General features: G+C 37.3%; 1 long non-coding RNA gene and 1 pseudogene across 1 annotated transcript in view; one reads left to right on the plus strand and one right to left on the minus strand.

The window, feature by feature from the left end:
• Positions 1-25,122, plus strand: part of LOC120885784 (uncharacterized) — a 110,541-nt gene that overhangs the window by 60,535 nt on the left and 24,884 nt on the right. The window contains exons 3-4 of the long non-coding RNA XR_013430056.1: positions 20,202-20,292; positions 24,894-24,947. This is a non-coding gene — a long non-coding RNA (uncharacterized LOC120885784). The remainder of the gene's footprint in view (positions 1-20,201; positions 20,293-24,893; positions 24,948-25,122) is intronic.
• On the minus strand, positions 15,604-18,298 carry LOC101977827 (mediator of RNA polymerase II transcription subunit 8 pseudogene; annotated as a pseudogene).

Genomic DNA, 25,122 nt, shown 5'->3' on the forward strand with positions numbered 1-25,122 from the left:
TATGCTAAAGCAAGCTGAGTCTTGTTTATTTATTTATTTCGAGTATTTGTAACTAGGCTTTTATTTTCATTTTTCAGAAGATTACTTAATGATGAAGAGAAATGCTCATTACACTGTTAAATTAACAAAAATAAGGCAGAACAACAGCAGCAATGTTCCAAATGTGCTAGAAATTGTAGATATTCTAAAAGGATGAAAGAAAATATCTCCAAATATTTGCCATGTTTATCTCTGGGTGAGACATCTTCTCAATTATTTCAATTATATATATTTTGTGTGCATTTTGCTAATTTTAAAATAATGCATATGTTTGATTTTGCAATCTAAAAAGCCAATACATTTTGACACAAAGAGCATTTATTTTGAGAAGGTGTATGGACCAAGAAGTTCCAACTGAAAAGAAGGCTCTTTCTACTGAAATTCCCTGCAGCTCTTCCCTTCTCCTCATTATTTCCTTTCACAATCATCTCTTAGTACTGACCTATTGGGCTTCACCAGTTCTGAATGATTTAATAGTGCTAGTATTAGGAAACTATGGTTGTAGAAAATAGTGCCCTGTTCCAGCAAGCAGTTCTTAAGCTGTGCATGTCAGGTTGGGTTCAAACCCAACATAATGTGGACAGCTGTTGTAAAATTCTCCATCTGGGCTTTGTTTGTCTTCAGCCCACTGCTCACATATGGAACCATCTCTGCCTCGGAGGTTTGTCACTTATGCCCTGAGATCACCCCACCTGAGCTGGATCTGTTAGGGCTGTCTTAAAGAATATTCCCATGTAGCTCTGTTTTCTTTTTTGTATTGTCTCTGCTGATGTTGACTTTTGTATTCCTATAGGAATCGATATGGTTTTTTACAGCCTGACTTCCAAGTGAGTCTCCACTCTTGCCTTTTGTTCCGAGCAGAGATGTCTGTGCTTGTGGGATCCAGAGGTCACTCCAAATGTGTTGATAGCAATAGTGGTCAGCCTCTCCCTTGAATCCCAATTAGTTGGCCCTGAGCCCCATTCTTGAAGAGACATTATATTGATCAAGGAATTTCTACTATCAAAGCAACTCTAATCTCAGGTCTTGACTCACCGATGAGATGATAGGACCTTGGCATATGTCTGGTTCAGTGCTTGGAGACAGCTTCTGAAAACCATTGCTTCTTAATTAGGTTTATGTTTTGCCCTCAAAAGTTCATCCTGAACTATCTGAAAAGATCACTGAGAACCATAGCCCCTTTTGGAAAGGGGACTGGACATATACCTAGAAGTCCATATGTAATTTTTCCTCTTTTGCTGACCTTGTATTTATTGCCTCTCTATACTGTACTTTTAGGATTTGCAAACAAAAGCAAAGCTATACAAGCACAGATGTTGTGACCTTGATGGTCCTGAACTCATTGTCCCCTGACCCCCATTCTGGCTTTCTGTTTAATAAGAAAATAAGATCTTATCGTCAAAAAATTACATTCAAAGATCTCAAAGGCATTTCCAAACATTTAGGTCTACTTCCTACTCTTTCCTTATACCCTCTGGATGAGGATCTTTACAATTTTATAACAAGATCAGGTACTTTTCAATCTTAGTACCATGCTATTCTCTGAGTCTAAAATATCCTTCCCTGAAATTCAAAATCTTAGAATCATTTCTTGTCAAAATCTTAGACATTTTCTACTCTCTAGGAAACCTCTATGGAACCCACCACTCAGAATTGCTGTCTTCCTATCCTGTGCCTCATTGCCCTTGGCTTTGATATTTTTCATAATGTTTATGTGATGGTAGCCTGCAGCATCATTAGATACACACGTGTCTGTCTTCTTATTTAAGCCATGAAGTTTTTGCAGGCAAAGATACATCATTGTCCTTTTGGTGTCTTCTCCCAGGTCTCATGTAATAGCATCCATTTTATTTCTGATGCAGAATGATAAAAGACTGTTGAATTGGATGGTCAAGAGAGCATCTTTGAAAAATATGGAGGAACGTGGTAACTGAAGGTATTTGAAACTTTATCACCTTTTGTTTGATGGCAAACTGTTTATGATTTGTTCTCTTTCCCTGCTGATAACCTATCAATCTTTCAGCTGGTTTGACATTTGCAGAAAAGTCCACATTTTGCTGTCTTTTTCAACCAGTGGCCAGTGCCATTGTCTTTTCCCCTAATCATGTCTTAAGAAAATTCTTCTCTTTCAATAGACTCTACCTCTTGATGCATTCACTTTTCTGTAGATGTTTAGGAAACTTATGAAAGAAAGAAAAGAAAGGAACTTGAAGAAAATCTTATTTTAAAACCAACTTCCTTTTATTTTTTAAACCTTTGGATATATTGACGAGCCCATCAAGTTCTATATGGCAGGAAATGAATCAAACTACAAATATTGATCAAGAAACATGTTTGTTGCTGATCAGAGATAACATTACTTGTAAAAATGTACATTTCAGTCAATATTTATTCCTTCCTAAAATTGCAGAATTATGTTTTCTTCTCTTAAAACTCAATTTGTCCAATTTACTCTAATGCAATTTCCTGTACCTATGTATAATTTATTTATATGATTAGCGTATCCTCTGTGGAAACTTAAACTGATATAACTTCCTTTGAACAACATATTTGGGGCAGTTATGATGTGTTATCATCAGCTCAGGGAAATATCTTGCTCATGAGTCACAAAAACAGATGTGAACAAACAATTGCTTACAGTGATCAATTTTCACTGGGTTGTTCTAGCTAGGGCAGAGGTGGACAAAATTTATGCTGGTCTTATAACTAGATTCTCTCAATATTAAACAGATCTATTCTTTGGTAACAAGATAACAGCACAGTTCAGGATTTTAAACTACTGTTATTATACGAACTACTGATATTATAATCATTAGGAACTCATATAATGTATATACTATTTATGCAGAAGAAAGAGCTGCTAAATAATAATCTGATAATAGTGAGAACAGAGAATGTTTATTCAGCAAGAATTCATAAGGTGTCTGAGGATATGTACCACACCATGCTTATTACTGAGAAATGTAAATGAGTTAATATATGTGCCTATTAGGTTTACTAATGACCATATAGAGCCTAAAATAACCATGTGACATCCAATGGCTTTTATTATTTTTATTTAAAAATGGTCAATGCCTCTTTTTCTTCCTCTTCGTCCTCCCCTCCTCCTCTTTCTCCTCTTCCTCCTCCCCCTTTTCCTTCTTCTTCTTATTAACTCTTTTGTGAAAAAAATGAAAATAAATTCTAGGTCATTCTGGATCTAAGAATCAGGGAAAAGTTCTATAAAAATGTTTGAACTTTAGATGATCTTAATAAATGGATGGTAGATGTATGTGTGGTGAAGTAGTGACAGAGCATGACCACTGGGCTGGCCACAGTTGAATGGGTCACTAAAAACAAAAATGGCATGAGAGCATTAGTCATTCTGATGGGTGATCAGAATTGTTCATCATGAGAAATTATAAATAATACCCAGAATACAGATTGGGTCCAGTTGGTGAACTGTCATGTGGTAGAGAAAAGAATAGAAAAAATATTGGTTTAGGTGTCAGAAGAAATTACTCTCTGTAAATTTGAGCCAAACGGATAGCTTTCCTGTGTCTCCATTTCCTCCTCTATAGAGTAGCAAGACTATATGGTTGTATGCTAATTTTATTTTTTCTTAAGTATAACAAAATTTATTTAGTTTATGATAAGTTCTATGATATATAGAAACATACCAGGAGCATAACACTACTAAATACTCACCTGCACTTTATAAATTATATATGAATATGTTAACACAATGATCATCATGGTTATTAGGATTAATAACATATGTAATTTGAGAGGGTGATTCCATCCTGGGGATAATGAAAACAAATTGATTTGTTGTAAGATATGCAAGTATCATAAAGAAAGCAATATGGTAACAGTACTGACCCTAAAAGTTATTAAAATGTCTCGTTGAGGAATTATTTATAACATATAGACAAAAGAATTCTTACATTTATGGCATAAAAAAGTCTTATTCTTCCCCCATAAAAATTGATTGAGGTATTGATTAAATGAACAGGAAATTCCCAAAGAATTTCAACAGACTGATAAGCTTATTGATTTGTAAGCTTATAAAAATCTTAACTTATTTTATGATCAAAGGAATATAAATTAAAGTAAGATGGGATTATTCAATCATCACAAGGAAAGAAAAATAAGTTGCAGTTTTAAGTAAATAGAAGGAAATGGTACTTCCTGAAATTATGGGAGAGGTGAATATTGGTATAATTTTTGTGGGACAATAATTTGATGATATTTGTCAACAAATATAAAAATCTTTTACTCTTGACCTTAAATTATTTCTTTTAAGAATTTATTCTAAGTAGGGGATAGGAAAGGTAGCAGAATACAACAATTACTAATTGGGCATTATGTAAAAATGTGGATGTATAACCGACGTGATTCTGCAATCTGCATTTGGGGTAAAATTGGGAGTTCATAACCCACTTCAATCTAATGTATGAAATATGATATGTCAAGAGCTTTGTAATGTTGTGAACAACCAATAAAAAAAAATTAAAAAAAAAGAATTTATTCTAAGGGATTAATTATGTATCATCATGTGAGGATTAATATATGGGTGATAATTGTATATTATTTATGAGAAAAATTAGAAATAATTTATATGTCCGATATAAGGGATTGTTGAACTAGATACTAATAGAGAAATACAGAAAGATATTTATATGTCCAATATAAGGGATTGTTGAACTAGATACTAATAGAGAAATACAGAAAGATACAATATAAAAAAAACATTTCATTTCAAAATCTACTGTGTGATCTATCTATAAAAGTATAATATATATAGGTATATAAATACACAGAGGCATGTATAGAAATACACTGTAATGTCAATTAGGATGGTGTGGGGTGACAGGCTTTTACTCCTGTTTTATTTACTGTTTTTGAAATATCTTTTTGAAATTTTCTGTATTAACCATGTTTGCTATAAAAACATAAAAATTAATAAGAACTTGGTGGCTTGGATAAGATCACAGGCTGAAGTTTCTAAGCAAATGGAGCCTATCACCATGGTAAAATGCTTTCATTCTGGCTGTTAGGATGCAAAGGAAAGTCTGTGACTTTTGACCTATGGCAAATGCAGAGGTTTATCATTTATCAACCTCTACTTGATTTTCTATCCTAATGGGTACTTTGTGTGGCTTTGAACAATCATTCAGCTATCTAAGTACCTAACCATACATATTCAAAGGCAAAATAATATTGCTAAGGTTTATTTTGACAATCCCCACACATTTCAAACTTCCATGATGTTATACAACCTTGAAAGCACTAGGAGATATTTCTGACATCTTTTGATGATGCTGTAATAGAAATTAACCAAGTGAGGTAACTTACTTGGTGGATATGTCCTTATTACATATATTTATTCATATAGATGGCCACTTTACACTGTTTCTTGGCCAGTGTGACCAGCTGTCCAAAGACTTAAAGTTAACCAGCTATGTTTTTTCAAACGATTGACCATATTCCCACTTGTTAAATGACTATTCATAAACACAAATGGGGTTTATAAAAGCCTTTTTTTCATTTGTACTATGGTATCTAGGCTGAAAAAGTGATTTTAAGTTCAGTCTCTCTATTTAGCCCCTACCTTTCCTTAATACCCCAGAAAGGGTTAAGGACAACAGTCTGAGTAAATGCCTAACAATTGGTTCTCTAGGAGGGTGAGGAGGTGGGGATCTGACCTATAGCATTTGCCTGTTCTCATGATGTAAGTACTCCACCATACCCTGTTTCTCAATCCCATTGTCACTGAACACAGTTGGGAAGAGAAATATTACATTTAGTTCTCAGGTGGGTATGAGCCAGCTGCAATGCCTACTGAAAAAAAGCTTCTACCCACACTGCACGCCACACTTGCATCTTATTTTATAGCCTCAATGTGTTCATTATGCCTGTCTCATTCCACATAATGGGTTGTGAAGTTTAAAGGGAAAAAATACCTTGCTTGTTCTTGTTTTCCCAGTGCTTCACCCAATGCTGGGCACATAGTAATATTTATTGAAAAACAAATTATTTGATTGACGTCACATGTTTATTTCAGAATATATGGGAGAAAGTACGTGGCAAGGGTCTGAACAACAAAAAAAGTAATCACATTTAAAATATTTTTGTATAATAGAGTTTGCTTCTAACTACTCAGGCATTGACCTTGTTTACAAAATGTAGGTTCCAAATTCTATAGGATGAGTTAAAAATATTTAGTGTTGTGATGTGATAGGATTTGTCATAGAAACAAAAACAAAATGGGATAGATCTAAAAATACAGTATCAAAGGGGAACATTTCTGTGGCTAACTCTTAAGTGCCTGGGAAAAAAAGCAATTCAGTTTCCCAATATTAATTATTGTGCCATATCCTGCTATTGATTTGTGCATGTAAAAATCAATACTAAGATAAGGACCTTCATAATTGACAGGAGTAATTTTGAGGTATATACTCATTGACATTCAGAGAGCCAGGAAACAATAAAGACATTATGGATGAGCAAACTTGGGATTCATCTGAAGTTTTAATAATTACTTTTCCAACTTTTAAAGGAAGTGAGGGAGGGAGAGAATAAGAGAAGCAAATCATTATATTATGTTTTCTTTCCAGGTTTACAAAAACTAAAAAAAAAAAAAATAATGCAATTGGCATTGACAGTATGTTGCATTCATAAAGCCTGTTTTAATTTTGCAGAATCCCTTTATGTTCAGGTCTGATTTTCATTTTGACCTGTAGGTAGAGAGAGAGGCCACACTAGTGTCTCTCAAATTTTCACAGATGGGGAATGACTGTTACTGCTGTCTACATTTTTATTAGAATACATTTTCTTCCTGTTGTGTGTTTGTGAGTAAACTAGCTTTTTCTCTGGAACATTAAAGTGTGAAAAAATTTATCAGGGAAGCTTAATAAGCTTATATATTTTGATAAAAAAGGGTAAAAAACGCCCTATTTTTTTCCCTTCTTGTTCTGCTTATGACCCCTCTTCTGGTTTATGACCACTCTCTACTTGGCCATTTAATGAGGTGTTTGCAGTAAGTGAACAGCATAACCAACAAGAAAAAGAAATTGATTGGTTTACAGATTTATTGTAAAGATCACTTTGGCAAGGCAAGTCTTGCAGTCCAAGTCTTCCTTTTGCAACTAAGGCTTTCTGTGACTTTTATGCTATCTCCTATCAAAACACTCAAACAACATCCTGCTTTTTTATTTCTTTGAGGAATAAAGCATGTAAATTTCCTTTACTTCATTTTCCCCCTTTCCATCAGTTTTAAACACTTCCATTTCCTTATCATGCACAGAAAATAACAACTCCCTTCCCTTACCCATTTATCTTTAAGCACTGAATAAAAAATGTTTTAAAAAAACCCAATGTACTCACATTTGCTTAATCTTACTCCTATGTTTCCTTTTTGCACAAAACTTTGGAAACTACGCTCATACAGTGTGATTTAAAACAAGCTGGAACATAAGAGAAATGTGAGAGGCATCTCTAGGTGTTTCTCAGTCAAGGGCTACTTTGCTGGAAGGAACAGAAACCCATTGCTCAAATAGAAAGGGAGTTGATTGAAAGAATGCAATAGGCACTACTACATCTAGCAAAGTTCGGGAACAGAAGTCCTGCCCAGATTTTTGGAGAAAGCACTGGAATAGGCAAGATGCAAATAGAACTCAACTTCTGTGGGGCCACCTGGTCGCTGCCTTTGTGCCCCTGGGTACCTGAATTATTATTTTCCTTGTCTCAGCAGTCTTTGATGCTAACTCATGGCCTGTCTGCTCCCTTACTTTCTTCTGAACTTGCCTTTCATTACCCTCCGGCTAATTGTCTTTCAACCCACTGTTCTCTAAAGTCTGTCAAGACACAATCTCATTGTCTAGCTCAGCACCTGGATGGATGTTCATCCCTGGAGCTACTTATCTACGGGGGGTGGATATTTACCCTTAGTTCTAGGTTCTAAGTGAGTGACAACTTTCCTAAGAAGTGGACATGGTAGGACAGGCAGTGATTTGGAAATTTTAGTACTGAAGGATTGAGAAGATAAAAGCCCAACACCAAGAAGTGACTAATGTTAGGGACAGAAAGCTTTTCTCTGTTTTATTCATTACGTGTTATATAGAGGTATCAAACTGTCATACTCTGCCCCATAAATATGCAAAATTGAAACTCTTTGAAACTGTAATTTTCTTTAGTATTTCGGTGACAAGTAGGGAAATAGTTTCAGGTAATGGTTGTTTGGGAATTTACATTATTGTATTTTTATTACTGAATTAATGAAAGCCCATTGATAGGCTTTTAGTTAATAGTGTACAAGAAGTATCCCAAGAACCTTTTAGGGGATAAAGTACAGCCTGAAGGGGGGGGAGGTTTGAAATCATAGAGAAAGCAAAGTTATTACTAGCTCAGATATGTTCTATAAATAGTACTGCTATTATTTAAAATTTGACCATATTCTTTTATGCTGTGGCTCTTCATTGGTAGACTTTTTGCCTCCATGTGACAGAAGATATTTTCCTCCTCCTTCTCACTCCCCTTCACTGGAGAGAAATTATACCATCCTCCCAAATTATTGTCATTTAAAAGAATAGCACACACCAAACCCTAACATTTGGCATCCTATTTATATCATATATCAAGGTGTTTCTGTTACCCGCCCCCCCAATAGAGTGTAAATTCCTTGAGAGTTTGTATTTTTTCCATCTTTGTATCTTTCCTATTCTGGCATTTAGTACAGTGTGGGACACATAAAGTCAGTAAATGATAATTCCTTTTTTTCTGCTCAGGGACTACCACTTAATGGTTTTCAAACTGGGAAAAGAAGACCATGGTGTACTAAGAGGATGTTAAAGTTATGTAAACATGAGAAGATAAAAAGAGATGAACCATATTCAAGGGTACTGAAAAGACCTGAGAATGGTCATAGAACCTCTCAAGTGCGAATCTTTAAGCACTCTTGGAGACTGCAAAAGGTGGTAAAGAACTAGGTTAGGGACAGACTGTGCTAGGTTGGTTATGAGAAAAACATAAAGAAAACAAGGAACTGTAGACAGTCAGATTAGGTCAGCCCTGAACAATCCTGTGTAGTAGAGATGAGACTTAATTTGTGTGATTACAGTAAAAGCAATCAAACAAACAAAACTAGCACTTAGGAGAATGAAGACAAAGGAAGCTGATTTCAGTATTAAATAGGGATGAACTTTCAAGTGTTAGAAGCACCCTGAATAAGACTGACTTTCAAGATAACTTGTATCAACAGAAAATATTTGAGCGGAGGGTAATTAACCGAGACCAGGGACAAAGATTATTTTACTGGGTGGAAAGTTGTAATAAACTCCAAAGACCTTTCCAAATGTAATGTTTTAAGGTGCCGTGTTTGTTGAGTTGGACTGAAGCCACATGCACCTTTAAAATATAATCCACTTGGAAGATGCCTGCGTTCCTCAGGGGAAATTCACTAATCAGTTTGAATAGTTACTTCTTTGATGCATTTATAGATTTTTTTTCCCTCACAAGTTAAGAACAGACACAAAAATAACATTTTAAATCATCTCGTACCCAGAGAAAAATATTTCTGAGGAAGAAGAAATGACAGGCTTGTTAAGGGTGAGGAAGGCTCCTGAGAAGATTAGCAAGTATGAATCATGTGTCCTGATCAGAAGGGTCAGTTCAATAAGGCGAGCTTTAAAAAGGTCCATTGGTCCAATCCCCAAGAGACAGGTTATGAAATGACTGATGCCAATCAAATCTCAAGTTGAAGGCTCTGTGTGTGTGAGTGTGAGTGTGCCTGTGTATTTCAACGGTTGAAATGTCAAATCAAAACCAACGTCAGTCATCATGGTGTCAGTGTGGTGCTGATGGAGTTGACATGTAGTTGGAGACTCGAGAACTGAAAGGTCTCTTTAAATGTTGAGAATTCATCTCATAGAGTATTGGCAAGCAGCAGAGGATTTAAGGCACAGTACATAATTCCAGGCACGTTTACGACTCGAAAAGTTTCTACATTAACGATGGAAGGATGGCCATCTACTGTAATATTGAATACCTTTCCACAGACAAGCTCTAATTGGAGGCTTCTTATTTCTAATTCATTTAAATCCAGTATTATTGTCTCATTCTTTTATTCCCTCCACCACCATGACTATTGGCTATAGTCAGCTCTGTTTTTTTTTTTTCTTTTTCAAAGTTCCCTAAAGACATGATTACCATGTCTTTATGTATGGTTTCCGTCGTTTTTGAAATGTTCTCATACCTCCCTTCTAGTCATTCGTTACAACTTAAGACTTCAAAAACTTGAAAAGGCACCATACTTGTAACATGTTGAAGTCTCCCAGGATATCATATCACAGTATATCATTAATTTCTAGCTACCTAGCCTTGTTCTCCCCAGAACCACATCAACTAGTCTAGTTCACAATTCCCTCTGTTCACTGATCTACTACTGAGACACAATCTGCCATCTTCAAGAGGGATGAAAATCAGCATAACAATTAATTTTCTTCTTAAGTGTATGTGTTGTGACATCAACAAAATAAAGTGACTTTTGAGCCTAGTATATATCTTACAATTCTCCTGTATTTCCCTCCAACACAATACTTTTGCAAAACATCACACTAAATTTAAGCTCAATCATAATGACATATCTTTTGATGTTAAAAACAATGCGGTGTTTTTAAAAAATGGGGTGCAAGGCAAATAATTAAAACATCATTCAAATTTTTCATGTTACTGACTCTGCTTTCTAGGTTTCTAGGTTGATAGAGTGTGAGCCCCGAGAAGGCTGCAGCTGTGACTTATTTAGCTCTTTGGGAATTGCACCTGTTCTAGTGGCCAGGCTCTAAAGCTACTCATGTATTTATTCTTTTCTCAAATATTTTTGAGCCTCAATTATGGTATAAGCACTCTGTTAGGCTTTTTGGGAACACTGGTAAAGAACATGACAATCTGAAAAAAAAAAAGAATTAAAAAAAAGTCTATGACAATCTGATTGCTGCTCTCCAAGGCGGACTATGTGGCATAATGGTTTAAAGCAATCTGAAGTTGAATGCTAGCTATAACTCTTAGAATATGTATAACCTTGAAAAAACTACTTGAGCCTCATTTTTTTTTAACAAGAAGACAGATGAGTCTCATTGTTGGGGAGACCTTGAGGATTTATTGAATTGATACAAAGTGCTTTGACCATTGCCTGCTGTAATACCTGTTAATTATTTTTATGACCAAGGGGTTTACATCCTAGCAGAAAGATGGCTAATTTAAGAATAAAGACATGAAAGCATGGTATGAGAATATGAGAAAGGAAGTATGGAGTATTATAAAAGAACCCCACATTAATGTCTGGCCTAGTCAAAGGGTCAGAGAAGTGTCTGATACCTGCTCAGTTAATGCCAATGAATTGATGCAATAACAAGTTCCCATTTCTTGTGGGAAAATTATCTAGGTGTGAGTTATCCAGGTTTTTCTACACCTCCTTCTGATAGCAGCAATGATGGCCCCTTCAGCTTTTTGTAAACTTCAGGAGTTTTTATTTAGCAGATGACCAGCACAGTCTCCTGAATAGTTTGTTATTTAATTGTTGCATGCTTCTCTTGATTGATTTTTCATTTGCAATTGATAGACTGCTTGTAACCAAGTGTGGGAGGTGCTGAATTACATTCCTCATATGATGAGGAAAGGGCTGGCAACAAAGTCTGGATAGAGTGATGTTCTGGATCAGATCAGGACTGAAGCAAAATTATGAAATAGATGACATTTCTCATTAGTGTTCCCTCTTCAGAACTCTGAGACAGCCAAACATTTTGTCCTGTTTGTCTAGGGTCTCTTCAGGTCTTGAATTAATCTATTTTATATAGACCAATTGAAAAAAAATGGTTGAGATATGATGAGAATATAGTTCACTATTTAATATGACTTTTAAGAGTAAAAGTTGATGTTATTTCAGGACGATAGATGAAATCTGACAGTGTCTTGGGTGATTCAGGACACTGGGTAGTCAATGAAAATACTAAAAACTTTTATATTTTTTTGGACACAATTCAGTGTTCACTTAATAAATACTACCTCTATCTTTGTGCAGTTTTACTTATAAATAAAAAGACTTAATAAAAAGATCATGACTAACTCAAATTAATGCAGCTCTAGTGACAGAATTTTAGACAGTTTAGCCCAGATGAAGACCATATTGAAGGATAGATCACCTTCCCAGTACCTGATGAATTATATAGCTTATAAATGAATCTAAACTCAGCCTATGTATATCTTTAAGGAACAACATGGTATATGTGCATCCATGGGAATACACAGTCAGAAAAGTTGGCAACTCTCTTTTATTTCAGTTTATACATACCAAGACAACCTTACAATTAGGACTGGGATCAAAGCTAAACTATATCCAGTAGTAAATAATTCATAACACACTTCCTTTTCTCATCTCCCTTGCTTAACCCAAACTGAGAGCCATTTTGTGTTCCATTGCTCCTTTGAGAAATAATCACTCACCACCTCAGCCTTTTTCCCAATTTCTGTCTTTCTGACAATGTCTGCTGTTTCAAAATACCTCATTATCTCCACTCTCCCACTGTGCCTGCAGTGTGATGGCATTTGCCTTGCCTGACGAATGAGGAGACAGTTTTTCCTCTCTCAACAGTCCTGCTCCTTGAGATCTGACCAGAGCCTTCTCAAACCTCTTCCAAATGCATTCCTCGGAAAGGGAAGAGCAGACTTTCTCACCCCCACTGTCACCGAGTGGGAGAATGTTCTGCCAGGTCTCCTGACAGATTTCCTAGTCAAAGAGAAAAGCTCTGTAGCATTTAAAAGACAAAGCTATTTCAGGTTGCTTGGCTGGGAGCTGATAAACAAGGCCTGGGGTGCAGAGATGCAAAGCATTTGCACACACACACATACACCCGCACCTTGGTCAGTCAGAGACAGAACTGACATCCTTAGCAGTCAAGCCACATTGTTTTCTTTCTGACCTGTTGGCTACATATTCAGTTGATAGCTTCCTGCTACCTATCACACAACAATAAAAATCTTTTAAGAAGACAGCCCAAATTGCTCTAATACCTTCTTTAAAAAGAACAAAAATGCAGAAAGTTAGCCTGTAGGGACTTCATTTTTCATAGATATGCAATTTATGGTGTTTAAATATAAGCTTTTGATTTTCGGTTGAAACGATCCTGTCAAAAAGGTACATGAAAGACATTGACGCTGGGCTGTTCTCCACGTAGGGTTACAGCTGATTCTTTCACGCTTTTATCCACGAAACACTTGACTGGCACCTGACTTGATTTTGCTTTATTAGCTGATTCAGGAAAGGCAGTTTTCTGTTTTTTCTTTCTTTACATTTTTTTTTTTCTTTGAAGAGGTGAATTTAGGGTGGGGACTAGGGTGAGATGAGTGAGGGACACTTGTCACAAACATTTAAGGAGCACTAAAAGAAATCCTAATAAACAAAATAATATATATGTGTATATGTATCTATATACACATATATATTATATATATGTGTATGTATGTGTGTATATATACATGCATATTATATGTGTGTGTGTGTGTGTGTGTGTGTGTGTATGTATGTATATATGTTTGGTAGTGGGAATTGAACCCAGGGGTGCTTAACCCCTAGCCACATCCTCAGCCCATTTTTATATTTTATTTTATTTAGAGACAGGATCTTTGTAAGTCGCTTAGAGTTTCACTATGTTGCTGAAGCTAGATTTGAACTCAATCCTATTGCCTGAGCATTCCGAGCCTTTGGGATCACAGGTGTGCTCCACTGCACCTGGCTCAAAAATCACGTTTTAATGCAATATTTTAGAAAAAAAAATTGATTCATATATCCATGATAAACAAAATATCAAAATTTAGAAATTAGACAGGATCAGAATTACTAATTTCCCTTTTATCTCAGGCACTAATATGGCTTCGCATGGCCCTGGATGGATTGCAATGACAACAAGCAGGAGAATGGGGTACAATTTCTGAGGCATGTTCATATCTATTTCTTCATTCCTTTTAGAAAGAGATTGGATAAGGACATCATGAATCAAAGTCAGATAAATCATGAGTTTCACTGAGCTACTCTCCTTTGGCCATAGGTACTAAAATTGCATAAAATGGTTCCAAAGACAGTGTTGAATGTTTTAAAGGGAGAGAGGGGACAATAGCAAACCACTTAGAGGAGGGATTATATATCATATATATATGATATATAATTCTACTTAATATATATATATATATATATATATAATGGATCTGTTTCCTGGAGGAGAAGAAGTAGGGATGTGCATTAGGGAAGGGATAGGCTCCTGTGGAAGGTGTTATGGGAAGATGTAGAAGTAGACTAGTGTGTTTACACAGTATCCTTGATAGTGGCTCTGTGGTTTTCTGGAAAGGACACTGGGACAGGAATCACAAACCACGTTAGGCTGTGGACAAGTCTCTTAGCCTCTCTCCAGTTCAGTATTTTTGTCTGAAAAAAGGGGATTCTTAGCGTCTGCTAATCATAAGGAAGTCATGCAATGTTCATGTGATAAATAAGTATTGTTTTTACCTACATGCTTTGTATGGATTCGTAGCAGTGAATTTCTTTTTAGATAATCTCCCTCAGCTTTAAAAACTCGTGGTTAAATATGCACTTAAACTTACTGTTTATCCATTTTTTAAATGTATATGCCCGTGGCATTAAAAAGTGCATTCACACTGTAGTACAGCAATCTCCAACATCCATCTTGAGAGTTTTTATCTTCCCGAACGAAACAAAAGTCTGTACTCATTAATAGTACCTAAACCCATTTTCTTCTCTCCCCAGAGCCTGGTTACCACCATAATACTTTCTGTCTACGAATTTGATGACTTTAATACCTCCTTTTAATGGAATTGTACCATATGTATCCTTTTGTGTTTGATTTATTTCACCTTTCTTTGCATCTTCAAGATTCATACATGTTGTAGCCTGTGTCAGAATTGTGCTTTTTTAGGCCAATAATGATCTACTGAATGTGCATACTATATTTTATTTAACCATTCACTCATGGGTGAACACTTGGTTTGTTTCCACCTTTCAACTATTATGAGTAATACTGGTATAAATGTTAAATGTACAAATGTCTTTGTGGATCCTTGCTTCTAATTTTTCTGAGTGTATACCACCAGAATTGAAATTGCTGGGTCATCTAGTAATCCTATGCATACTATTGTTTTTTTTTTTTTTTTTTAGGAACTGCCATATTGTTTTCCACAGTGGCTGCACCATTTTTTTTGAGGGGGGCTCTAGAAACCATAATTTATTGAATACCCATTATTTCATACACCATGTACTAAGTGTTGTATAGTCATTTTCTCATTTGAATTCTCATAAAACCTTGAGGTAGGTATTATCATCATTTACAAATGAGAAAACTTAGGTCCACTGCCCAAAGTCATATAGTCACCAGCAGAGATTTGTCTGTTGATGAAAGCCCATGCTTAATTAATTAATTTATTTTTTAATTGTACCCATCTAGGTGAGCCTTGAATAAAAGGTAATATGCTGTCAAACTCTGCAAAGACCCCCTTGATAGTAGTGGCTGCTGTCCATGCTCAACACTGGTAGGGATACATTGAAGCTGACTTGATGTTTTTTTTTTTTTTTTTCTACTTATCATATTCCATGGTTGACCTGCTTGAGACACTTGTATCCCATGGGCATGGCCACTGCTGGCTTGTAGATTTTGCCTTCTCTACTAGCTGTGGTCCTGATGCTCTTGCAAGGATTGTCCCAGCTTCTGATTGACCAGGATCACTGCTGCCTGATGGTCTCTAATTAGCCCCTTCCCAAAGGCAACAGCTGCCACCAAGTTATTGCTGTCTTCAGGGTTAAAGGGCTGCTTGTTTGGCCAGAGACCTTCATTTTATGATTCTCACTCATCCTTGCTGATTTTCTCCAGAGGTTTGAGTGCATTTTATTCAAGCTTGGAATCTGCTGCTGAGCTCCATCAACACCAATGTGGACAGTGTCCACTGCTACTTGCTTCTCCTGCTCTTTGACCTTAGGGTCAAGTTGGTTCTCAGATGGCCAGGGACTGTCTCATGGCTAAAAACAGGTACTTGTCCTTCCTTCATCTGCTACATGAGAATTTCATCTTGGGTCTGGGGACAACACCAGAGGAATAAATGACCTGGTTGTGGAACACAGGTGTTTTCTTATGCTTAAGGATTTTGTTAAGAGTGTTTAACTTTCCAGAGAACAATGAAAAGCTGTCTAGGTCAGAGGGCCAGGTCAGCCAGTTATACTCTTTCTCCAGCTTGTAAATGAAAACTTCCTAGTGGTCTCCTCAGGTCGGCCCCTTGCCTCCACAGGGCACCTGATGATCTCCAAATTGCTTCTCTGTACTGCTACAGCTGTGGCTGCAGCACCCTGGTTCTCACCTTTCCTGTGCTTTTGGTGTCATGCTTAAAAAATCAACGCCAGTTCCAGTTTGGGGAAGAATTTTCCTTGTGTTTTCCCCTGTATGAATTTTATAGTTTTACCTCTTACATTTAGGTCTTTTTTTTTTTTTTTTTTTTTGATGCTGGGTATTGAACCCAGGGCCTTGTGCATGAGAGGCAAGCACTCTACTATATCCCCATGCCTCGATCTGTTTTTAATTAACTTCTATATAGGTGTTAGAGAAGGGCCCAAGTTAATTCTATTGCGTGTGAATATCCAGCTTTCCTGCCACCATTTGTTAAAGAGACTGTCCTTTCCGAGTGAATGGTCTTGGCAACTTTGTCACAAATTATTTGACCACATAGGAAAGGATTTAATTCTGAGCTCTTCCTTCTATTCTGTTGGTTTACATAGCTAACTTTATTCCAGTGCTACACTGTTTCGATTAACGTTAGCATTATAGTAAGTTTTGAAATAGGGAAGTAAGAGACTTGCAGCTTTGTTTTTGTTTTTATTTAGATTGTTTTGGCAATTCAGGGCTTCTTGATACTCCATATCTTCCTTATCTTCTAAAAAATGTTCTCCTCTTATTAAAACTGTTTTTTTTTCAGTCTCTTATTCCTCCTTTTCACTGTAATCAACATTCTTGAGAGTCTTTATCCTCAGTCACTAAGGTCACCTCCCAATTTTCTTCTTAACCCTTTGTCACCTGGGTGTCATTGTCACCACTGACTGCAGATCATCTTGTAAAGTTCATCAAGGATCTTTCTCTTTTTAAACTTAGGGGACACTTTGCCTGACCCCATCAGTTGCATTTGAGACCAGAATCCTCTTTTATGTGATAGAATATTCCTTGTTTAGCTCCTTGAAAACTGTGCCCCCTGAGTTCTTTCTGTCTGATTAACCTCTTGGGTTTTCTGACTATACTCCTGAATTCTTTCTCTTCTCATTTTGTAAAGGCTTCTGGGTGATCCATCGCATTCCCCTGACCTCAATGATTTCATTAGCCTAATTACCAAGTTTTGCATTTCATAGTTATAAAAATGTATGAAAAATAAAGTGCAGGTCTAAAATTATACAAAGGTGTAGGAATAAGGAAAAGAACACAAAAATAACAAAGGAAGCAGATATAACTTGAAACAAAAGAAAGTGTTTAAAATTTTTTAATGATGAAGCTCCTAAGGTTATTGATGGGAATTTTTTCCCCAACCATCTACTTCCCTGATGTGCATCTTGACCAGGCTACAGAATGACTCAGCATTGGTCTTAAAAACATATCATGTACACCTATAATATAGGAAAAAAAATGATAAATTTGTCAATGGTTTTAACACAATGAGTAGGTAGCAAGGATAGGATCTTCCAACTTTAGATAATTGTGGGGAAAAGTTGCTCAAATGTTCTAGTCCTGGAGTGTTTCAGATTGTCCTGAAAGAACAAGAGTAAGTCTCAGTTCTAGACAATATTTATAAAGAGGGTATGTCTATTTTCTATGTGCAAATCCAGACATGTCTGGATATTCAGGGCTATTTAACCAGAATGAAGAGCAAGCCCTTCATAGGGCTGGGCAAATGTCTGAGCTGGCATTGGACCCTAGGCTGTTTCCTTGAGGAGTAAGAAGGATTTCAGATAGAAGGTTATGTGATAAAAGCTGGGATGGGAACAGGGGACATTGAAAGAATTAGGAACAATCACACAGATTGTTTTTTTGATGCAGACCTTCCTGAAATAAGTGCCAGGGCTTAGCCAAAAGAACTTTAATTAATTATTAAAGTCAAGCAAAAAGTTTAGCATTGAAAGGCTGAGCAAACTCACACAGTCCTGCTTGGTGGCTTGATAATCGGAAGGCTCCAAAGGAGGGTCCATCCTAGCCTGCTCTTTTATTTTGTTTTCCTGCAGGAAAGCTATAAGTGCAGAGTTCTACAGAAGAAAAATGGGTTTTTATAATTGATATGTGGATGCCTCCGTTCATATAACAGATGTATCAGGCAAACAATCAGGATGTACACCTTGCAATAGAATTCAAGGAAGGGGATTTGGGGGACCCACATTGTTATTCATTTTCTGTTATCCAGTTTTAGAAGGGTAACAGTTCAATGCTGGATTATGTGATGCAAACTACACAGATCACAGACTGGGGCAAGAGAACAAGTGCAATTATCTTTCTGCCCCGATGACAAGCTCAGCACCTTCTTTTCCCTTTGTCATATGCTGAGCTCACCAGCTGGGCCCCTGGGATGGCTTTGCCCATATTTAGGTTCATATCAGCTACATTTTACCTGGGCCTGGTTTCTTTGGTCCCCACCCCACTCTTCCCATGATCAAAACTATGTCTTTTCTTTGTTCTTCTGGGTAACAAAAGCTCTTCTGAAAGATTATTCTGAGCAAAGAAATTCAAGGGATAATACTTTATAAATGATGATACCCATAGAAATTGTCTTTGATCAGGACCATTTAAAATCTGGTCCCACAGCAGTTAATTTTATGATGCAAATGTTAACACTGGTGACATGTGAGCTTGTCGGGGATGTCTCCTGAGGTGGTTGATGGTCTGGTCTTTATCAGGAAGTGGGTATTCAAAGAATAGAGGAAAGGGTAGTGTAACCTGTCAGCCCAGGATCTTGCAGAGCCTGGACTTGTTTTTCTTTTCTGGGGAACAAAACTAAGGACAGTTTGAGGAGTAGGGGGTTGGGGTTGCTTTGAATATTTGAACTGATTCCCCTTGCTAGTTAAGAAATCACTGTGGCATGGCTGTTTGCTGCGGTAGTTTTCACACTTTATCTAGCATCCCGTGTCTCTGTTGCCTGAGAACTGTATTTATATTTACACTGTGAAGCGTGAATATGCTGCTGTCCTTTGGGGAAAGGGATTCATCAAATAATCCTTTTGCTTGAGTATTATTAAGTGGACCATGGCACTTCCTCTGCTTGCTTTTGCTTGGAGCCCTTGGGACATGTGAGGTGGCCTTGTCCACTTCAATGGGTTTCAGTAGGGTGAACCAGATTTAAAGAAACATAAATTCAGTTGAAAGAGAAGGTAACATGGCATAGCTGAATAATGGCCTTTAATAGGCAAACCAAATAGTTAAATGCAAGATGCTCACTGCATGCTAAAACTTAAGGAATGCATATTCAGTGCAATGCATTATTAAATACAACATTGAGCATATGGGTACCCACAATTAATGTATATAAATAGCTGATAAAATTGCTCAGTATTAGAAAGCTAGCGGCAAAAATGACCTCATATGTCAAGCAGACAAGTAGGCAGCTACCATTTTCTTTGTACACCTTACAGATGATAAATTAGTTTTATGGTCTGCATGGGGCTCTTATCACACTACAGCACCAAGTGCATGATAAAGAAAAAAAATGCCTCGGCTCAAAAATCGAACTGGAATTTGGAGTCCCAGCGGAGCTCATTTTTTAAATGTAAAGAATTTTAGCCCGCTTCCTTTGGGGAAGATTTATTGAGACCAAGAGAAATGTAGATCTTGGTTATGTGTTTTGATTAAAACTTGATTTTTGTTTTTATTGACACTGGGTAGAATGTGAATCCGTCATAACTGGCTGCCTATTGATTGAGAGCAGTTTGGTCCAATGGGCACAGGACAGGAAGAAGAAGGGGAGTCCTGGTTTTTATTTCCAATTCTGCCACTAACAGGCAAAGCTGACCTTGGATAAAACTTTGTAACTCTTTGCTAGCTCTGCTTGCTCTGTTTAATTCCCTTCAAGCATGGTGAACAAAAACACTCTCTGTTTTACTCTAGGTACATAGGATGCAGGAGAACAGCTACTCATATAGAATTCAAGGAATTGCAAGACTATTTCTTAACATTATATGGAGCAAATATTACCTAAGTAAGTGGTGTTATTGTGCAGTGTGTATGTGTATGTGTGTGCATGTGAGTGTATGTGTGTGTGTTGTGTGGGAAGCCATTGATATCTATTTAAAAACTTCCATGGAATATGAAAAAAAAAAACTTCTATGAAAAGAAACAGACAGTCCCAGACTCTGTTGTATGGTTTGTGTGTGGTTTTAGTCTTTCTAAGACTGTGCCTGCTTCTCTTTGATAAACATAAAAATCTCATATACTTCTTTTCTACACTTTGAAATTAAAAATAAATTAAATATTATGCCCAAACTCAATTATTTTAATGGGATAGAAGCTGGCTTTGCTTTCAAGTGGTATGAGACTTGTCCCCTGAACCCTGCTCCTCTGGAGTCACTGCTTTGCTAGCTATGGGTCTCGTTAGCATTATTTTCATATCAGACTACATCAATGATTTATCATTTCATACCCAAGTCAAGCAGTAGTGTGCATCCGTGACAGGATGTATTCCTGTGCCTCTGGGGTGTGCCTGGGACTTCAGAGCTTATTCGATTCCTTGCATTAAGGCTAGCATGATTCAGACAGCTGGAGAGTGAGACAGGGTCAGTTAAGAGGTATAAAGAGAAGTAGGTGGAAGAAGAAAATAAATCTTTTCCTTTGTCTCTCATCTTTCTCCATGCTTGTGTCTTCTCTGGTATTTTCCTTTAAAAAACTATTTTTGAAAATTCACTTAATTCCTACAGATAATTAGATACAGTGTTTATCTCTTCGCGCTTCCCACATGGTAACCAGAAATGATGTGTTCACTCATCCCTGAGCAAGTATCCTGATTGTCATTGGGCAGAGTTGCATTCCAGAATGTGCAAAAGGCAAGCGAGAGGCAAAGACTGAGAACTCCTTTCCCTAAGGCGTTATCTCTGTGGTCTCAGCAAAGCTTCACTGTGCAGTTTGACGTCTGATTTCCACTGAGATCTCTAGTGTAAATACAAGTTTTGCCTCACAGGTTTTGATTTGGTCCTTTTTTAGGGTTATGGGAATAGTATATGAGGAAATTGGTAATCTTAAACTCTGAGCAAAGCAGACCTTCCTTTCTGGTTCACCTAATATTGCCAGGAATTTGTATATGTCCCCATATTTCATTCATCCATGCATGCATTAGTTCAGCACATATTTATTGAGCAATCACTGTGCCAAGAGCCAGTGATGCAGCATCTTTCATGAACCAGCCTGTTACCTACCCAAACCCAGCTTTGCCCCCATTGTTAGCACCACTATTTCTCCAAGCTCATGCCATAAGACAGCTCTGCTAAATGTCACCCAATCTTAAATGTGCTAAGCCTTTCTTGCTCATGAGCCTCTGTACACAATGTTTCTCTTCCAAAATCATCCTTCCCTTCTTCTCCTCAACTCACACCCAATTATTCTCTAAGCTACTCAATTAATAGATACATTCTCCAGGATACTTCACCTAGACCTTTTAGACTAGCTGGATGCTCTGATTACTCTTTCCCTCTGTAGTTATTCAGCTGCATTTCATCTCTGCCACTTCCAAGAAACAAAAGGCCATCCTCACCATTATGTCCCAAGCATCTAAAAAGACCTTGGCACATAGAAGACATTTAACAAAGATTTTTAAATCAATCAGTGAAACCTCAGTGGTGTCAACTAAGCTGAAGTAGTGCCTGAGGCTGGTGTTTTAAAATCCTGGAAGAGTGAGCTTTAATCCTCCTAGATTTTGCAGGTTTGGGATTCCTGGATGTGCTGAGATGTTTGGGATGACAAAGAGACTCAGAAGACTCAGGGATATGAGTCCTTTCAATTTACTCACTGTTTAAAGCACTGTTACTATTTGCAGGACTCTTCTTGAAATTTATCTCAATGTATATTTATATCATATATAATTCCATGCCAATACCATTTACTATATAAATAATGTTCAAAACAAGTCTATTAGTCTATGCACACACTATGAAATCCCTAGGAATAGTACAGAAGAAAGGGTTGCCTAGCCACTCTTTCCTTGAACTCTTAGATCTGCAAAATGCTACATGACACCCTATAGGAGCTCTTGTCTGTATTGTTTACATAACCACTCAAGTAGCTCCACATGGCAGTTGTCATTCTCCTTGGCTGGCTTAGAGGAAAGAAATCAGGATAGATAATGACAGGGATGAATAAAGTCATTTTGTAGATTTGCAAATGTGGTCATTAAAAATAAAGTAAGACCCTTCTCAGGAGGCTGCTAACCTTGACAGCTAGTTGGCACAGCTTAGATCAGAGGATGCTCAGCACTGTCTGAACAGAGAAGAAAACCAGCAGGATTTCCAAACAAATGCTCTGGGTTTTTGTTGTTGTGGCTGTTGTTATTTGATTGTTTTTGTTTTTAAGTTTTACTTGAGTTTATTAGCATGAAACTGATTTGCAATGGAAATGAAGTGGTACCCACAAGTGAGGTCTAACCAAGCAGTTGTTAGCACTGGAGTGTGGGACAATCATCAGATGCATGTGTTGAGATGACCTTTTATCTCAGCTTAGCTCATGACTCTGTCCCCTTGCCTCCCAGCCCTAGAGACTCTTAGAAAGGGACAAAATGCTTTGTCCTTGTTTGTCAGTAAAGTCACTCCAGAAAGTGACACTGACAAAAGGGTTAGGGATTGGTTTCTTTTCGCAGAGATTCTAAATGAGTACATAGACATACGTGCACAAAGTAGGATTTATGCCTCTGAATATGGCTTGCAAAGAGGGAGTAAACCTCCTGAATTTAGCAATCAAATTTGTTAAGGCTTCTCTAAAGCCTAAACTTCCAATTAACAAGCAAATCATCATCAGACAGCCAGTGAATGGCAAATTCATTCCATTCAACATCTTTTCAAAAGTGGATTTTGTGCACTTATCTCCATGAAAACCCAGCAGGAAGATTTTCCCTGGGAGTGCTCCTACATCTGCCTGTTTTTAATGACGGTAATGGCAAGCAATATTCTACAATTACTTTGGCGATCTCATTTCAAGCATGCAAATCATATTATTGAAGAGCCCAGCAAAAGCCATTTGTTCCTTGGAAGCACCAGATAAGTTTTGTGGGGTGAGCAAATGCTGTTTGGAGAAGGCCAGGCCCTCTGTCTCCTAACCTGCACTACACGGTGGTAGAATTTGCCTAACAAGGTCAGAAAAGACAAGCTAAAATCTAGACATCAAAGGAGAATTAAAACAAAATTTCATTCCTGAAATTAAGGACTCCTTCTTTTGATTTCCTTCAAGAAAGATTAGTTTTGTGATTCATTTACTAATAACAAATAACTTCCTTTGAAGGAAAATGAAAACATATACTGCTGATGAAGTTCATGAAACCAAAGGCAGGGTCCTGCTCAAGATCAAGAACTTCTTTAAGTACCACAGTGACCTTTTCTGTTTTCTCTGCTTATGTCTGGGTCCTAGGAGCTGGGGGTATCTCTTAGCCCTCCCCATAAAAGCCTTTCCTACCTGCCCTAGGAGCTGGGGGTATCTGCTAGCCCTCTCCATAAAAGCCTTTCCTACCTACTTGCTCACTTCCCTAATATGGTAGGTGTTATCATGCTTAGATCTCCCTTCCACAAGAAAGGATTGCTTACCCTATTTGGTGAGAGAGCTGTTAGAAGATAGTATTCAGCTGTAAACCCCTTTGGAGACACCTTCACATCCCCCTCCTCAGTAGTCTTGCATCCTGACTGGGGGATATCAAAATGCCCCTCAAATCAACCCTGGAGGGCCATTCCATTTTCAGAACTCCCAGAGGTTGGGCTGAGGCTTGCATTGAGATTTTATTAAGGATCAGTTTCTCCCTCTGCCTGAACCTGCTTCCTTCCCATCTCTTGCAAAAATGCTGGTCCCAAGAGCATTCTCTATTAAACCTCAGGTACAGGAATGTTTCTCCCACTGTCAACCCAACATGATACCTGGGTGAATCTGCTACTCCACTGTTAACACTTTGATCTTTTAGTGCTTTGTTAAAATTCCAATAGTTGGAGCTTTTTTTTTTTTTTTAAGCCATTTATACTTCAGCATAAAGAGTTTCAGATTTTTTTTCTATGGGAAATTTCTTGAATACATAGCATAGAAAACAATAGCCCTAGAAGAAAGGGTACAAAGGAAAAAAAAAAACAGACATCTGGGAACACCAGTGTGTGTGTGTGTGTGTGTGTGTGTGTTTTGCAGGAATCTGAATCAAGTTAAAAAGATAACAAATGACACCCTCTTTCAAGAGTGGTATGGGAAGCTTTGCCATTTTAAGGATCCTTTTGGGGCTCAAAGGGTTAGGCAATTTCACACATATCCAGTAAGATCCATGCTGGGCAGCACCTCTCTGAGTTTAGAGCTTGAAGATAGTCACAGAAATTTGCTAGCAGTTTTCAGCTTGCCATGTTATCACTTTGCCCTTAATATGATGTAGGTCCTTCCTGTATGATAGCTCTGTTCCTCTGTTACTATCGACTGATCTCTCCTTTATAACATCTGCTGTCTCAGTTTCTGCTTCTTTATAACTTCAGCTTGCTCACAACTTTACATGGTTCCTATTTTACTTTATAGATTCTCTCTGGGCAAACTTTCAGTTTTAGCCCTCCCTGTTAATTGCCTGATTTTTCTCTCCAACAGCTTCTGAGAAGGAGACTCTAAACCTCAATTTGGAGATTTTCCCATTGATGGCTGGTAAGCTCAGACACTGGCTGCTCTATGGTCCTGTTCTCACCCAAGGACAATCAACTGTCCATAACTTAAGGGGTTGGTGAATAGGGATGAATCACTTGATATGAAATGAACCAGCTTTAGGCTAGTCCATTTATAGAGATGGGACTGAATTTCTCCTGAGGCATTGTTACAGGCC

This window comes from Ictidomys tridecemlineatus, chromosome 13 (genome assembly GCF_052094955.1).
Source record: "Ictidomys tridecemlineatus isolate mIctTri1 chromosome 13, mIctTri1.hap1, whole genome shotgun sequence".
Taxonomy (NCBI): domain Eukaryota; kingdom Metazoa; phylum Chordata; class Mammalia; order Rodentia; family Sciuridae; genus Ictidomys; species Ictidomys tridecemlineatus.